The sequence below is a fragment of the Carassius carassius genome, chromosome 2, assembly GCF_963082965.1.
Source record: "Carassius carassius chromosome 2, fCarCar2.1, whole genome shotgun sequence".
Lineage (NCBI taxonomy): Eukaryota > Metazoa > Chordata > Actinopteri > Cypriniformes > Cyprinidae > Carassius > Carassius carassius.
In genome coordinates this window covers 22,343,525-22,356,090 of record NC_081756.1, presented here as the reverse complement: position 1 = coordinate 22,356,090, position 12,566 = coordinate 22,343,525, and the positions used below count along the sequence as shown (strand labels likewise).

Sequence of the window (12,566 nt, the reverse complement as noted above, 5' to 3'; positions counted from 1 at the left end):
TATAGTCATCAATATTAAGTGTGAAACTATAGCATACTATAGTGTATATATAGTGCCTGTGTGTTTTAATGCTTTTGCGAGTGTAATTCCGTCAGTGTGTCTGACCTTTCACCTCTGTTTCTCTCCTCTCTCTCCTGTCCTGGCAGCTTGTTACATGATCGGGCACAGAAACATCTTTTTCTGCTTTTAGATGACGATGTGTGTGAAATAGATCTTGACACACACACACACACACACACACACACACACACATACACAATCTGAAAAGCACTTAAGCCCAGGGCTGTGTTGTGCGTCAGGCTGGCAGTGGAGCAACTCTCCTGTGTGCATGTTTAAATACTTTCAAATGATTGATTTGAGAACCTGGGCTTCAGTCACAGGCTTACACCTGCTAAAGACCTTACCAGAGAGAGTGAATTAGAGTAACTGGAAAAGGCATGCAGAGAGTGTCATGCGACATTAAAGCATCTGATGTGTGAGGGTGTGTGAGTTACTTGGGTGTGTGTTTTAAGCAGGTGTAATATGTGTACTGTGTTTAAAGCTAAGATGATCCGTGTCTTAGTTGGCACATTAGTAGTTTTAAACTCAGTCTGACAGTTTCTGACCTAGCTGTAGCCTCACTTTAGTCAGTTAGATCTGAATGGTCAGTTATGTAGAGTCGGTTTCCATTGGACCGTCCTGTTTGAGATGATCTAACTGTGAGTTTGCCGCATGGATCATCTGACTGTCAGCTGAATCTCTTCTGTGGTGTTCACATCTTTTTAACATGATGGAAATTCTTTCCTGTTACTTGGAGATGTTGACACTCTGACTACATTTCCACTTTAGCACGGTTGTGAGTGTGTTTGAGCCAGGCCCATGGGCATGTGTCATGACATTTATGTGGTGTGTTCTCACAGGTGGGTTCGATGCAGTCACACACAAGCCTTCAGAATGAGGTAAACGGCTCTGTTTGTTCAGGTGTGTCTGTTTTCTGATTCCCTTCTCTTCAAGGAGGACATCCCCTGCTCTTCCTCCTGCTTCTGTCGGCCTGTACCACCGTCACCCACAGAACACATTCCGCAACTCTCTGACAAATAGGTGATGGGGAAGAAGTGTGTTTGATGTGTGTGTCCACTGCCATGTTTGCGTTTGATGTTGTACAGGTGAGCCGACGGAGTGTGTGAATCAGCAGGAGAAAAGGAACTGTTACTAGTGACACACAAGCTCCAACCCTGTACTTACCAAACAAGGGGCTGTATTACACACATGAATCTCAATACCTCCAGACACACGTACATAATGTGAAACTCTCAGATGTGTTGGAAAACACTTACACATTTAAACCGTAATGATTTTATCCCCTTCTCATCAGTCACTTAGATTTGTGGTTGCTCTGCCAGTGTTTCATTGGCTGCACTATTGAAATAATCTTTTTTTAGCAGCATATTTTTATACGACCTTTTTTAGATTTTAGAAGTTTAGATTAAATGTAAAAAAAAAAAAATCTTCGACAATTGACAACAATTTGTATTTACAACAGTATACTTGTTTAACCCTTTCTAGTAGATCTTCCCACGTGTTTTTTTTTTTTTTTTGTATTCCAAGAACGCTAACTTTTAGTCCTGTACAAAGCTTAGTACACCCCATGAAAACTAGTGTTTTTTTATTTTTTATATATATAAAAAAGACACACACACATATATATGGATTGGATTTATACTTAATCTGCCAATCTTCACTGTCTGCATCATCTAATTTTTTTTCAAGCAGCATATTTTTATATTTATTTATATTTTTACAGTAATGCAAAATATATAACAGGACACTCCCAGTGCTTAGAAACTAAAAGTCAAAAATATATGTTGTGTTTATCTTTGACTGACTTGCATCTCTTATGTAAAAGGAGAGCTGTTAGTATGGTTTGAGTGATTGTTTGTGTGTTTGAATGCAACCCCTTTTTTCTTTATTTATTTACGTGTGTGTGTGTTATGTGAGATTGCAAAGGACGCTCGCTTAGGCTCATCTGTGGAGTAGAATGGGTCTGTCTCTTTTTTTCTTTGGAATTTGTGAGCGGCTTGATGCATTTGACATATGCATGACAGGCCACTGCTCCTCAAAACTAGCCCACAAAACTGCGCTGTCCAGACCAGCTCTGTGTGTGTGTGTGTGTGTGTTTGCATGGGATTGTGTTTGCACATCAGAGCAGCTGAGCATTGCTACCGGCAAAAAAAAAAAAAAAAAAAAATATATATATCCAATGGTCTTTTTTAAATACCCATCTCTTCTGTCATGAGATAAATTTTGACACCAAGAATGAGTGTGTGTCAAGTTGTCAGTCTATCTCTCTCTCTCTCTTCCTTCTACGCATCTGCTTTGTCTCATTCTAACCCTTTTGCTCTGCCTTATTCTTCCCTTCTTTTTATCTCTCTCAGGCCTTTAAGTCAAGACTGTCCATGAATAGTGCATGCTATTTTGTTTTGTAGATTTCTGTTTGACAGTCTGCCTGTCCTTTTTCTTTTTATTGTTTTGGTTTAACAGAAATAACCAGAAGAATCAAGTCCAGTCCAGACCGGGCCTGAACCGAACCCTCCAGAACAGCTATTTCTCAAGAGTCTCCTTATACCATTATTGCAAAACCTTCCAGTAACTTTAACAGTTATACAGCCCTATTTTCACTTACTTACACATCTGCACACTCTCGCACGTGCACCCGTGTCCTTTCTTAAATCAGGACGTAACCTTTTTAATGCTTTACTTTAATGTTATTAACAGGACATTTTATTTTACTCTAAAAGTCAAGACCCATTTGGGCAAAGTCTAGCCGCTCGACGCACTCACAAAAAAAAAAAAACCTTCCCATGTGAAAACACTGCCATTATTAACATTGCTGAAACTCAGTCTCCATAAATGTCAGGGAATATATGGCATATATATGGCCTTCATTCTCCATTAACGTCTCTGCTGTGCGTCTACATTCTTAAGGGAGCAGCATGGCCATTCTGCCGCACTGCTTGATGGGGTTAATGGGCGCGGGTGCCAGATCGGGGTCACTGATGTAACACCCCCCACCATCCCACCTGAGCGGGATGAGAGAAAGCAGTCTCTCTTGCACTTGTGGTGAAGAAATAGAAGAAAGGGACAGGAGTGTGTGCACTTGTGAAATTTATTTGAGTATCAAAATTTTACACCGGTTGCTGTTGGATTTACAGGTTGGAATGGAATGCAGCCCAATGAAATGCTCTTTGATGGGGAGAGCAGGTTGAGTTTTAACAGACGAGCGACGCTAAGAAGGCCGTATTTATGTGGCTTTGACAAGACCCTCTGCTGCCTTGTAGCCGTAAAAACCTGAGATGCCCACGAACAGGAGCATTATGGGATGGCAGCAGTGGGTTCTGGGAAATATGCTCTGACTGGGAAGTGATACTTGTGAAAGTTTGTGAATATTTCCTCTTTTGGAGCTTTTCAGTTTTGTAGATGTGTGAATAGAAATATAATAAAACCCAGACTTTCCTATATGCTGCTTTATGAAAATACTGATAATGTCCTTAGAAGACAGTGAATATACACTGCTTTTTAAATAATGCAAAAATAAAATTATTCCTTTATTTGTAATTGGGGTTTTTGTCACCTCTACAGAGACGGAGGCTTATACAGGAACTGGGAGAGCAGAGGATTCCCTACCTTTCTGTGCATGCTCTTTGAGGTGGTGACCATAGACCTCCATTATATGAGTCACAGACAAGAACGGTTTGACCTAAAATTATCAAAATGCGATCTACTGCGGAAACAAAGACACTTACATCTTGGATGTCCTTGAGGAAAGCTAAAACATACCAAAATTTAATTTGAAAGTGAACTATCCCTTTAACATTGTCCAGTAGTGCCAATGAATGAAAAAAAAAATAACATTGAAGTCTTCACCAGAAAACATAGGGACTCCCGTAAAGATCTTACAGTAATCAATTACATTAGGACAGACTGCTCACATACAGTGTTTTTTGCATTGCATTGTTATGTTTGCTTGTGGCAGTGTGTAATCTGTGCTCAATCTTTGTGTAATCTGCCAGTGGGACTCCAGTTAAGCAGGACTGGCTTTACGACAGTGTAGTGCCCTGACAGATGGTCTCCATGAGAGGGTGCAGTCTGCTTTGATAACTCTTCAGCGGTGTGGATGTCTCCTCCGAGATCTTGTCCGTGTACGAGACCGGGACGTCTTCACAGCTGTTTCGCGTGCTCTCGTGGGTCAGCCGGGCTACACATACAGTTATCTGGACTCCCGTCTGTTCGCCATCCCTTGGCACTGTGAAGGAGAAGAAGGCCAGAAAGAGGAATGGGAAACCTTGCTGTGACTCCGACCTGAGGGACGCTTGCAAAGCATTGTGGGAGCTCAATCAGTTTTTTTGCTCAGATGTAAAGCCGCAGACAAATGCAAGAGGCGTCAAGCGTTCCCGCAGTGACACCGAAAACAGTGAAGACACACCAGGGGAGGGGATGTGCGAAGAGAGTGTTAGGGACAGGTTACTTGAGGAGAAGCAGGAGAAAGAGAAGAAGGAGGAAGAGGAAGAAGACAGCGGTCAGGGCTGCTCTCATTCCTCACCTCCTTCATCCACTCCAACACCTAATTTGGGCCGTCTAATTCAGTTTAACATTACTCTCATTAACTACATGGACCCCACAGCCTTGACCCAGCTGAAGGAAGAGCCCTATTATGGAATGGGCAAGATGGCCGTGGGTTGGCATCATGACGAGAACCTGGTTCCTCTGTCACCAGTTGCTGTCTACAGCTATAGCTGCCCAGCAGAGCCAAAGAATGAAGGTGAGAGGTCTAATGTCTTGGCTAGAGAATATAATAATTCGTTATATGCATGTGTTGTGACGATTTGCAGCTCGTTTCGTTATATGCATGTGTTGTGAGGATTTGCAACACTTGTGTTGTCAAACTGATGAAGATGTTTTCTTCACTTGCTGATGTTTTTTCGATTTGCATGTGTTTTCTTAAGTTGCAGCGTGTTGAGCTGTCTCGGCCACCGTAATTTCATTCTCATTGAAGAGAAAACAAATACTTTTTTTATTTTTCTAGCTCACCACTGAGAACCTAAAACATTTATTATGACACCAGCTAGTTCAACACCATCCTTCACTTGAAAGTTCCAATGCGTTTATGCAGTCATTGTATGAACTTGATCCACGAAGAAGGAGCCAGATCTTCCATATTTCACATGAATCTCACTAGAGATGTTTTTCTGGACATCAGTCTCTCTTCACGTCAGGCTAACAGCTTAGCATGCAGGTGTGTGTGCGTGTTTGTGTGTCATTCGACAGAACAGAGCGTGGTGTGCTAACCAAAACCACCTGCCTCACAAGCTCTGTTTCGCCAATCTCTTACTGACCGATTTGACCTTTGACCTCCCCAGGGCCCGCTTCAAACAGCGCATGAATGGTCTATGTGTGTTTTTGTGTGTGAATGTGTCAGTTTGTCTGGAATTATTCCACAGCTGCTCTCTTGGAGGTAAAACTGACCCCTCTGTTCCAGACTTCAGAGAGACTCCCCTGATGGAACGCTTCTGCAGTGCACTGCATACACACCCGTGCAGAGCACCACACAAAATGTTGCCTTCACTTTAGAGAAATCATTATGAAATGCTGCAGACCAGCTGAAATGGATTGCTGCTCAGAAGAATTAAACTTTGTACATAATGTATGTGTTGCTCTCTGTGTGTGTGTGAGTGTGTGTGTGTGTGTGTATGTTTTTTTTTTTTTTTTTGTCCGTTTGGATAACATCTGTGTGTTGTATAGATCCGTGTTTCACCTGCACACGTTCTGAAGAATATCTCAATGAAGGTTTTCATGATATCTTTTAACACATCTGTGATGGGTTTATAGAGCATGCTGGGGCGTGCAGTATTACGAACAGTCTCCGGCGGGGGAGTCGCTCAGTGACAAATCTGTTCAGCTCTTCATCCAGCACTGACTAGATCCAGCTCATTTCCTTTTCTAACAGGCATTGGTTTGTGATTTTGAAGTGTTTTTGATGGAATCTTTTCCGCCGCTGCTGCGCTGCTGCGCTGCTGCAGATGGCCCTTTGAGAGCTGTGTCAGAAAGCACAGGCTGAAATTAAGTTACTGTTTATCCCTGCTGAGCGCAGAGAAAGCCTTGCTCAGGGCTAAGGCTTCCAAGAGCGCTATTGATTTCACTGATAGGTGCCAGGCTGCCTTATTTTGTTTATTGACCTTTTTTTTTTTGTCTTATCAGTTGCACTTTCTTTCTATGTTTCTCTTTGGCTCTGTCATTTTTGACAAAATTTTGATTAACACAGATCTTTGGTGAAAGTTGCACAACGTGTATTAGTAAGTACTAAGTGTTAGTAAGACATTTTATCCACACACACGACTTACAGCACACTTATTATGGTTCTCGAAACAACTTCAGCAACTTCAGGTAATGACACCAAATGCTGCATTGTATACAAAACCAACATAACAACTAGTTATTAATGCAGTAATGTCTAAAACTACTTGTGTACTGGCTGATAGTGTAAGTAGGGATGCACAATATATCGGTTATCAACCAGTAGTATTAGAGTGGTATATAATACTACTGGTTGATTACCGATATATTGTGCATCCCTACTTACACTATCACTATATATATATATATATATATATATATATATATATATATATATATATATATATATATATATATATATATATATATATATATATATATATATATATATATATATATATATTCTTTGTATTACAACCTTATTTTGACTTGATAAGTTTGTATTGATTATTGATAAGTTTAAAAACATCTTTAAAAACTCTAACATTTTAATGTAAGTTATTGCAAATCTCAAAATGAATGTCCATTTTTCATACTGTGTATTATAATGTTGTGATATCTAAATTCATTTGTAGCATTTCAAATATTTTATTTACATTTTTTTTATTTTATTCTTTATTGAGGCATACATAATCTAGATATCTGTAAATAATCTAGAAATAAAAAAAACTTTATTTTAATGCATCCTTGTTGCAGTGTAATTGCACATACATATGTAATATGTATGATTTTGATTTAGTGTTAGTTACTTGTAATTGTGTATGATTACTGTTGTTGTTACTATAGTAAATAAGGACACATTAAACTAAAGTATAACAGATAAAATAAATAAACAAATAACAAATAAATAATTATGTGATTATGTATATCATTTTGATTTTTTATTTTTATTTTTTGTTTACAATCCTGCTCTAAATTTCAAACATTTTTGCTTCCAGGGGTGACTGAAAAGGACGGGGAGGGACAGAGTAAAGAAAAAGAGACAGAGACAGAAGGTAAAGGGACAAGTAAAGAAGAACTGAAGGAAGAAAGAGAAGGATTGGAAAAGGAGGAAGTGCAGAAAGAGAAGGCTTGTTGGCGTGTTGGACTGAAGGTGGCCTGGGACATCCACACACCAGGTCTGGCTTTGCCTCTCCAGTCTGGAGACTGCTACTATATGACAGGTACAGAATCACATTCATCTTAGTTCAGAAACAGTAGACTCAAGTACATGTGTAAAGCAGATTGTACCATCTCGGTCATGTTGAAGTGCATTAGACCAGGAATAATCTTTCCCAGAGGACATACACATCTACATCCTTTTATTAACGTGTCTGTTTCCCTAGGATTTTGCTTTATATTTATCATGTGTATCAGAGAGTTTAAGAAAACCAAATGTTATTTTATGAAGCGCTGTGACCCCTGTCTGAGAGCACGACTGAGAGAGAGAATCAGTAAATCAGACTTTTTTTACTGATGATAACAACAGATGCCCCCTGTCTACGACCACACATTCGCACAAACCCTCTCCTCTAAATATTCCATAAAGTGTGTCTGATGACCTTGATAAGGACACTATTTATTTCCTGATTTCTGTGTACAAGCATGACTAATGCTTTCGCCCCGTGCACACAGTTTTATCACCTCCGTTTGGACATTTTCATCTGTTTTGAAGCGTTTTCCAGTGATCAGGCCTCTTTGTTCAACTGCTCTAAACAGAGCTTTATTTATACCTACCTAAAGTGACGAAGGGAAAAGATAAAGCAGTATAAACATAATGGGTCATAATGGGTTTCCTGGACACAGGACAAGGGTGAAAGTGTGACTGGGAAACTGGCTCATTAAACTGTTAATGACACTATGTCTTATGAATTTGTAAGAAGCGACATCAAAAGTCTTGTGAAGTCTAGATGGCAGTAGAGTGTGTTGGGATTCTCAACAAGCATCTATTCTCTGAGATGTTAACAAAACATTTGCCTAAAAATCAAGCCTTTATTTGGGTGCTGTAGTGTAGCGACCCACACCTCAAATGGAAAGATGGAGGGAAGGAAGGAAGATAAAGTGTAGCGGTTCGTATAAATAAAGTATAAATGAAAAAAATAATTAATAACTTTACTGGCTCATAATTTTTTATTAGAACATTTGAAAAAGGAATGACTGCCGAAAAGTATTTGCACTGTACTGAATAAATTATTTTGTGTGCTTGAATGTACCCTGTACTTGGCCCCTTAATGGCCCCTGTTAAAGAAAAATCTTAGAACCGCCACTGCTGGGCGCCGCTGCATAAATGGCTGCCCACTGCTCCGGGTGTGTGTTCACTGCTGTTTGTGTGCACTTTGGATGGGATAAATGCAGAGCATGAATTCTGAGTATGGGTCGCAAATACTTGGCTGAATGTCACTTCACTTAAAAAAAAAAAAAAAATCTTTTATATGACCAGCACCTGTATAGGAAAGAAAGGAACAAAATAAAATGAGGTACAAAAAGAAGGTGAAGGATGGAAAACCTGTAGTTTAGCGATCCATAATGCAAGAACGAAAAGAGAACAGAAGGAAGAAAAACAAAACAGAAAGGAAGGAAACAAAAAAAGAAGAAATGAAAAGGAAGGAAAAAAGAAAAGGAAAGAAGGACAAGGTACGAAAAGAGAAAAGAAGGAAGGAAAAGAAAAGTAGTAAGGAACGAAAAGGAAGGAAATGGACTATTGGGTAAGGGAAGTATTAGGAAAGAAAAGAGGAGAATGAAAAATGAAAAAATGAAGGTAAGCAAAAAAAGGAATGCAAAGGAAAGAAGAAGTGGAAATGGGAAAAGAAAGGTAAAAGGAAAGCATACAAGGAAGAAAGAAAGAGTGGGAGAGGATGGAAGGTACAGAAAATAACATAGTTATTCAACTCCACATTCCCATGATTCTCTAACACTGTCACATCTCTTCCCCTCCATCTGCTGATGCCTCAGACTCCTGTGTGCAAATCTAATCAGTGGATTCTCAAAAATGGAATTTGGTGCTGAGTAGCAGAGAACAATTTGTTGGACCGACACCATTAATAAGATTTCCTGTGCTGAATGCTCCTGGGACAGAACAGACCTAGGGAGAGGTTTTGACTCAATGCATTTAAAAACCTACTTTTAACTCAAGCACAACAACCCCCTGATGACGAGAGAATATTGATAAAAATTTATTAGGGGAATTTAGTGTGGCCCATGATTCACACTGAGGTTGTTACAGAGCCCAGTTTCACAAAAGCAGAGTATTATTAGATACCAAGTGTTTAAAGACAATGCAATGTGACAGAAAAAAAAGAAAAAAAAAAGATAGCATACAGAGGAAATGAAACAGACATTACTCTTGTGCTCACTCCAGTTTATGCTGCAGCACATCAGAGAGTGCAGCAAAGCCTTTGATTTCAATGGGACAAATCAAAGTCCCTTTCAAGCAAAGTCAGTTCACTTAATGGCTAGAATTGCAACTCCTTAGACACTACGCTAATACATTTATATTTATATTTATATGATATAAACTCTGAATTATCAAGACAAATGCTCCCGTCCTAGGTTCATAGTAATATTGAAGTATGTTTGTTCTGTTGTCTGTGTGTGTATAGATGATCTGAATCGGACACATCAGCACTGTGTACTGGCTGGTGACATGGCTAGATTCAGCTCCACTCACAGAGTCGTACAGGTGAGCGTCGTCTCTCCAGTTGTCCTGATCAGACCTCACCTTTGTCATCCTTCATGTTAAATCCTCAACCAGTATCTCCCTATATCACACTATTAGTCAATGTTCCTTTAGTGTTGTACTGGAACGCTGGACTACATACAGAAACGCTGCTCAGAGGCCTTGGAGAATTTACAGACCGACCCTGAGAAAAACACCAAGAGCCTGAAGTCCCTGCTCCCCTCCACCCTCCAGCACATTGAGGACATCCACAACGAGGTGTGTATTTGAACGAGAACGTGAGTGTGTTTGAAGCATTGTAAAATGTGTACTCATAGCACCAAATCCCAAACGCCTGTCTCAGGCCATAACAGATGAGGTTGTCTGAGGTTTTTTAAAGGTTGCATTAATTTTTCAAACCCCAAACAATAGCTCTTTCAGAGGGCCTAACTATCAGTGCGGCCTTGTGTAGGTCTCTGTTGAACCCCAACTCACCTGGATTACCCCACATCAAAATATAAAGTGCTATTTATATATATATATATATATGCATCCCTGCCCGGGGGCGGCAGCTTCCCCGGAGGTTACTGACCTCAACACTCTGACCTGATTGAGGCTATTTTGTTGAAACTGCCCACGAGGGCCTGTGTGTTTTCTTAAATGATGCAGTGTTGTATTATTTATTATTAATACTCATTTTTATCCCAGCATGCTGTTCTGGCAGAGCTCAGCGTCTAGCTCTTGTTTAGTGTGGTGGACTGCATGGAAATTGTGGTAAGCAGCTGCTGATCTGCAGTGTGTAGGATTTTTGGAATGTGTTAGTCCATTGATGTTGATAAAGGCGGATGTTTACCTGTGTGTTTAGGGACTGTACTGGTACAAGGAGTTTCAGGAGAGGTTGTTATTAAATATATCTTTTTTTTTGCTCTCTATAGTCAAATTTATCTTTAACTTTTTGCATAATGGACCATACTCAAAATACCATTGTAGGGAGGAAGAGAGAACGTAACTAACCATTAGTCAACCATAAGTTGTAACCAGCTGTTCAAAAAGAACTTACTGTTTATTGGCACTTTGAAGATTTGTTGGAATGTCAACCAGTTACTGCTTGATTATTTGCTATTTTATCATTTATGCATTATTCATGAAAGCGATATTAATTTTTTTATTGTTCTGGTATATTGTGACACCTGTGCTTATGTTACAATTGTCCAAGTCTTCTGAAGCCATGAGATGATAGTTTTGTTTGAGAATTGTGTCATTATTTGCTGAAAATCCACTGTTCACCATTGCTTTTGATTCTAATTTGCTTATACATATAACACAAGTTTTTAGGGGTGCACAATAAATATCGGACGATAATTAATGCACATCTCATCAGTAAAGCCTGTTATCTAATCAGCGGTAAATTCCATCAGGTGTGTGATTTTACATAGAGCAGCTGTCACTGCACAAAGCCATTGTTAACTGACAAGCTGCGCAAATCCACGTTCAAAAACGTCTCTGTGTTGTATCAGCTGCTCTGTGTGAAATCATACTCCTGATGGAATTTACCACTGATTAGAAAACTGGCTTTACTGATGAGATGGACATTAATTATCGTCCGATATTTATTGTGCACCCCTCCAAGTTTTATACAAACGGAAACTTAAAGATGCAAATGAAATAGCCAAAATGCACATAAAAAATACATGCATAAACTACAACACATTTATGGAATAAATTCCTAGATGTGCATCAAAAAAGCTTTGCTTCAAGAAGTTATGTCACTGAATACTTAGGTTATATTTTCTTACATTTTGCATCCCTACAGTTGTCTTTGTCTGAGCTGACGTGCACACACACATATATATGGCTCTTTATTTGTATGACCAGGTGTGCATATGTGTGTTGACAGAGCAAACAGCACAGACTGGCCTCTATTGATTGAGTCACAGCAGTGCTGGACTCGAGGGTGATCTGATGAAATTGATTGGTCGTCCTAAGAGTGAGACTTGGGTGAAAGATGTCCAGAAATCTTATCCCATTTGATCGATAAGATGCAGCAGTACTATATCTGCAGGAAACCAGTACCAGTAGCTTAGCTAACTTGTAGTTAGCGCCACGTTCAGCTGGAGATATAGGCAGACAGACTCTCCACCTGTCACTGAAAGCCTTTTGTTTCTGTCTGTTTCCTCTCTCTTTTTCTCCCTCCAGCATACAGTATACAGGTGGCATTTATTCTCAGTACCTCACAGCAGCAGACGGCTTGGCCCTAAATGCCAGTCGTATAGTTTCCAGCTCTGTGCCTGTTGCAGGCCTGCTCTGTGGGAAACTGGCCTCCATGTTGGCTCAAAGCTCTCGGCGCTATGTGGGCTTTCAACGCAGAAGGACAGACAGACAATCAGCATGGGGCGGGGGGAGATGGGGGGCTGACAGACACAAAAGCGGCTGCTAGCATTTGTAGCCTCCGGCATCCGTAGAGAGGCTGTCAGCGGTCGCCATTGGTCTGAAGTGATTGTAGGTTTGAACCAGCACAAAGTGTAGCATTTCTTTGAAGACGGCCATATGTGAAAGTGAACCCTGGGTGTCTGATCTCAGTCCAACTAAAGATGATCCTGTT

General features: G+C 40.0%; 1 protein-coding gene and 1 pseudogene across 1 annotated transcript in view; one reads left to right on the top strand and one right to left on the bottom strand.

Moving 5' to 3' along the window:
* LOC132106641 (alpha-ketoglutarate-dependent dioxygenase FTO-like) overlaps positions 1 to 12,566 on the top strand; it is a 183,521-nt pseudogene that overhangs the window by 49,439 nt on the left and 121,516 nt on the right.
* LOC132106607 (chromodomain-helicase-DNA-binding protein 9-like) overlaps positions 1 to 12,566 on the bottom strand; it is a 263,046-nt gene that overhangs the window by 232,881 nt on the left and 17,599 nt on the right. The window lies entirely within an intron of this gene.